This window comes from Suricata suricatta, chromosome 14, assembly GCF_006229205.1.
Source record: "Suricata suricatta isolate VVHF042 chromosome 14, meerkat_22Aug2017_6uvM2_HiC, whole genome shotgun sequence".
In the NCBI taxonomy this organism is placed as follows: Eukaryota; Metazoa; Chordata; class Mammalia; order Carnivora; family Herpestidae; genus Suricata; species Suricata suricatta.
In genome coordinates, this window is record NC_043713.1 from 80,381,052 (window position 1) to 80,386,780 (window position 5,729).

The following is a 5,729-nucleotide window of genomic DNA, read 5'->3' on the forward strand; positions in this document are numbered from 1 at the left end:
CGTAGGAGGCGACCCTTGCGGGAGCTGCGGCTCTGTTGCTCTACCTCGGCACCTCTCTCCATGGCAGTTCCCGAGACCTGCCCCAACCACACTATTTATATCAACAACCTCAACGAGAAGATCAAGAAGGATGAACTGAAGAAGTCCCTGTACGCCATCTTCTCCTGTTTGGCCAGATCTTGGATATCCTGGTTTCCCGGAGCCTGAAGATGAGGGGCCAGGCCTTTGTCATCTTCAAGGAGGTCAGCAGCGCCACCAACGCCCTACGCTCCATGCAGGGCTTCCCCTTCTACGACAAGCCCTTACGCATTCAGTATGCCAAGACCGACTCGGATATCATTGCCAAGATGAAGGTCACCTTCGTGGAGCGGGACTGCAAGCGGGAGAAGAGGAAGCCCAAGAGCCAGGAGACCCCAGCTGCTAAGAAGGCCGTGCAGGGTGGGGCATCCGCCCCTGTGGTGGGAAGGTGGGCGCTGTCCCGGGCATGCCCTCGATGACACAGGCACCCCGCATCATGCACCACATGCCGGGCCAGCCTCCCTACATGCCACCGCCGGGCATGATCCCGCCTCCAGGCCTGATGCCCGGCCAGATGCCACCAGGGACCATGCCCCCCCCAGCAGCTTATGCCTGGACAGATGCCACCTGCCCAGCCTCTTTCAGAAAACCCACCAAATCACATCTTGTTCCTCACCAACCTGCCAGAGGAGACCAACGAGCTCACGCTGTCCATGCTTTTCAACCAGTTCCCTGGCTTCAAGGAGGCCCAACTGGTCCCCGGGAGGCATGACATTGCCTTTGTGGAGTTTGACAACGAGGTACAGGCAGGGGCCACTGGCGATGCCCAGCAGGGCTTCAAGATCACCCAGAACAATGCCATGAAGATCTCTTTTGCCAAGAAGTAGCACCTTTCCCCCTGTTCTGGGGCCTCCCCTTCCCCCTTTGGCTCAGCCCGCTGAAGGTAAGTCTCCCTTGGGGGCCTTCTCAGAGCCGTGTGAGTCTGTCACCAGACAGCATTGTACCCAGAGTCTGTCCCCAGACATTGTACCTGGGGCTGTTAGGTTGGAATTAAAGTGTCTTTTTTTGGGGTTTGGTTTTTCACAAAAATAAATAAATAAATAAATAAATAAATAAATAAATAAATAAATAAAATAAAATAAAGTAATCTCTATATCCAACGTGGAACTTGAACTCACAACCCCAAGATCAAAAGTCACATGCTCTACTGACTGAGCCAGGTAGGCACCCCTAGTTTTTGCTTATTAAAAGTTCCAGCCAGGGGCACCTGGGTGGCTCCAGTCAGTTAAGCCTCTGACTTCAGCTCAGGTCATGATCTCAACAGCTTGTGAGTTTGAGCCCTGCATCCAGCTCTGTGCTGACAGCGGGGAGCCTGGAGTCTGCAGCCTGCTTTGGATTCTGTGTGTGTCTCTTTCTCTGCCCCTCCCCCGCTAATGCTCTGTCTCTTAAAAGTAAATAAACATTAAAAAAAAAAAGTTCCAGTCACCTGGGGCAACTGGGTGGCTCAGTCAGTTAAGCATCCAACTCTGGATTATGCCTCAGGTCATGATCTCACACAGGGAACTCTGGGCCTGAGCTGACAGCCTGGAGCCTTCTTGGGATTCTCTCTTTCTCTCTGCCCCTCCCCTGCTTCAGCAAACACACACACACACACACACACACACACACACACACACACACACACACACACACTCTCTCTCTCTCTCTCTCTCTCTCTCTCTCTTTCTCTCTCTCTCTCTCTCTCTCTCTCTCAAAATAAATAAACATTAAAAAAAAAGGTCCAGCCACCTATGTGCCTATAAATATTTCCAGTTCTTGTGAGTTGATTTTCAAGTATTTACAGTTTGTTTCATTTTTTTCTCCACCTACAAGTCTTGGGATTCTATCTTCTTATATTTCTCAGTGACCTCAGGGGATGTCATTAGCCTGTCATTTGATGAGCACCAGGAGGGGCTTAGACAACTGATAAGCTGGAAAGAGGAAACAAGTCTCTGCTTTCGGGGTAAAAGGGAGGGAAGAATGCAGCTAACTGGGAGGCAACCCTCAGTATCTGCCACAGAAGGGGCATTCACCACACATATTTACCCTGTTGATGAAGGTAGGACTTTCGGGAGGGCTTTAAACATCCATTTTGTTTGCTATTTTGCACACGGTCACAAGTATATTTGTCTACTGCCAGAGAAATACTTGTGAAATCACTGCTAAAAACCAATTTCCTAATCAAGGTGCTGGGCCCCAGAATGTTTACATTTTTTGTCAATTCTGAAGTGTGGAGTGGAGGGTGGGAAGGGCATGGCTAGGAAACTCAGCTGAAAACTGGGTACTCATACATATTCATAAGGAGGATGGAGATTGGACCTGAGTTCTCAGAGCATGCTGAGAAATTTTCTAGAGGGCCTGGTTACTAGGCAGAATTCCCAGGAGCTGCTGCTCCCTTTGCCTGATGGCTTCGTCATCCCTTAGATGCTCGCACAGTGCCCTTCTAGTGTTGAGAGGGATGATCTTAGGATCACGTGAGTGTGGTCTGCTTTTCCAGAAAACCTCTCCATTCTCTCACCCTGATGCTGCCTGGGAAAGTACTTCCCATTTCCTAGAGGGAAAAACATTAATGCTAAATTGTACTTTTCAGATGGTTGTTTGAGGGCTAGCAGGATTAGCATCCTTTGAAGCAGGGAAAATGTTTGTAAAAATACAGGGGCCGGGGCCCACTCCCTACCTATTAGATACGACTTTCTGTGGTGGGGCCCCAGAATATTCATCTTAGAAGTTTGTGGGTGATTCTTGTGCTCAATGAAGTTAGAGAACCCTCTGGTTTAAGTGATCAATTAAAGGAAAATTAACAACACAGACATATTCTTGAAACTATATCCAGTCCCATCTACCTGCTCCCGCCAAACTGAGTCTCTTGCGGTTTTACCTAGCCACCCTTGTCCCCACTGGGACATCTAATATTGCTTCTTTTTCTTACAACCCGTCTGATTTCCCTCATCCTTCAAGGCTTAGTTTTAATTTCACATATTCCAAGAGATCTTCCCAGAAATCTGTGTAAGGTGCCTCTCCTCTGGCCCCTGTTGCTTCCTGTGATTACCCCCAGAACGCCTAGAAATCTGCAGTATTGTTGTCCAAGCAGGCACCTGTCTGTGCCATTATACTGAAGCAGTTTCTGGAAGACTGTGCTAACATTTTTTTTCGTGGGCGTAGCTGGCACCTAGCATAGGGTGGGCTCACTGTAAATGCTGAATAAAGGCAGAAATTATCTGACTAATGCTTCTTATGCCCTTTTAAGAAATCCTTACCAGTCTCACCACAAAGATATTTTTCTATGTTTTCTTCTAGACCCCTTATTGTTTTATCTTTCAAATTTAGGTTCATGACCCATCTTGAATTAATATTTGCGAATGGTGTGAGGTAAGGGTAAATAGTTTTTTGTTTGCTTGTTTTTTGTTTTGCTGATAGTCTATTGCTCCTTTTACTGAGGGGAAGATTCTTTTTTCTATTAAATTGTACTTGGGACTTAGTCATAAGTCCAGTGATCATCCATGTAGGAATCTATTTCTGGACTCTTTGTTCTGCTACTAATCTACTTGTCTGTCTTAGGCCAGTATCACACTATCTTAATAATTATAGCTTTGGGGCACCTGGGTGGCTCAGTCGGCATCCGACTTCATCTCAGGTCATGATCTTATGGTTTGTGAGTTCGATCCCCACATCCGGCACTATGCTGACAGCTTAGAGCCTGGAGCCTGCTTCAGTCTGTGCCTCCCTCTCTCTCTGCCCCTCCCCTGCTTGCACTCTGTCACTTTCTCTCTCTCTCTCTTAAAAAAAATTAGAATCAGTTGGTGAATTTCCTGACTGGTTTTAAACTATTATCTCTTATGCTTTATCTTACCAGAAAATTGACCACACAGCAGAACTATTTCCCAGAGGCTCCTTCATTTTATTTATTTATTTATTTTTAATTTTTTTTTTTTCAGAGGCTCCTTCATTTTAAATTGAGGGCCAACTTCTTGGCATCCAAGCAGCCAAATGCAGCTAGCAAGGCTCTCCCCAGAGTTCAGCAACTCAGAGGCTGAATAGAGAAAGTCTAGATTTAGAACACAGTATCTAGCTAGCTTGGCAAATTCCTTATTTGTGGCCCCCAGCTTCGATCTGTCCTGGAAGGGAGCCTGTAAACTGTTCCATGACTAGACAGAAGTGCATATGGAAATTTAATACATGATAAAGATGGCATTGTGTGCTTTGTGAAAAAGATGGATTATTCAATAAATGATGTTTGGAGCAACTGGAAAAGATAAAATGAAATTGGAACCCTACGTCATTATTCATACTGAAATAAATTCCAAATAGACGAAAGACTTAAATGTTAAAAACAAAACCATAAAAATACCAAAAAAACCCCTCGTACTTTTAAAATAATAGTGGAGCAGGGAAATGCTGCAAAAAAATGAATAAATAAAACATTTCTTCTTTACAAAACAAACCATATCCCGCAAATGAAAAGGCAAACCATACACTGTAAAAAATATTTAAAACACCTGTTTACGGCTTAACGCTAATCTCCTTAGTATATAAAGGGTGACTATAAATTAATAACAAAAGGCTAATAATCTGCAAAATATGGCCACAGGACATGACCATATTGATCAAAGAAAATGCATTACAAATTGGTCTTAAACGGATGAAGATATGTTAAATATCACTCATAACTTGAGGAATATGAATTAGAATTACACTGAGATATCACTTTTCACTGTGAGATTGTCAAAGATACAAAAGTTTGAGAACACATTGTGTGGCAAGGGGAACTGGCATTTCTACACACTGGTTCTGAGAACATAAATTGGTACAACCTTTGTGAGGTACAATTAGAGAATATTTATTCAAATGTTAGGTGAAAAGAACAACTTACAGAAACATATGAGTAGTATGATAACATTTATGGAATTTTTAAAGGAAGCAAAACTATCATATACTGTTTATAGATATATACATATGCAAAAAAAAATTAAAACATGGAAGGAAAAATACCTGCCAATAGTATAATTGTGGTTATCCCTGGAGAAGTAGGGGGGGAAGAGATAAAGAATTGTATGTGCAGTATCAAAGCTCTATGCTTGCAAAATGTTAATGTTTGTTAGAGCTGTGTAATATGTATACACAGGTACTGTTTTACAGATCTTGAAACATGTGAACATGTTTTTAAATTAAAAAATATAGCTTATAGAAGGCTATTGTTAGGGTGATGGAAATGTTCTAAAATTTGATCATTGGAACGGTTTCACAAAATCATTGAATTGCACACTTAATTTTAGAGGTGAATTTTATTTATTTATTTAAAAAAATTTTTTTAATGTTTTATTTATTTTTAATACAGAGAGAGACAGAGCATGAGAGGGGGAGGGGCAGAGAGAGAAGGAGACACAGAACCAGAAGCAGGCTCCAGGCTCTGAGCTAGCTGTTTAGCACAGAGCCTGACGCAGGGCTCGAACCCACGAACGTGAGATCTGACCTGAGCCGAAGCCGGAGGCTTAACCGACTGAGCCACCTAGGCGCCCCTAGAGGTGAATTTTAGAGGCGCCTGGGTGGCTCAGTCGGTTAAGCCTCCGACTTCGGCTCAGGTCATGATCTCACAGTCCGTGGGTTCGAGTCCTGTGTCGGGCTCTGTACTGACAGCTCAGAGCCTGGAACCTGTCTTTGGATTCTGTGTCTCC

At 44.1% G+C, this 5,729-nt stretch overlaps 1 pseudogene; it reads left to right on the top strand.

Annotated features, from left to right (window-relative positions):
- Nucleotides 1-905, top strand: LOC115278233 (annotated as a pseudogene).
- The last annotated feature ends 4,824 nt before the right edge of the window (nt 906-5,729 follow it).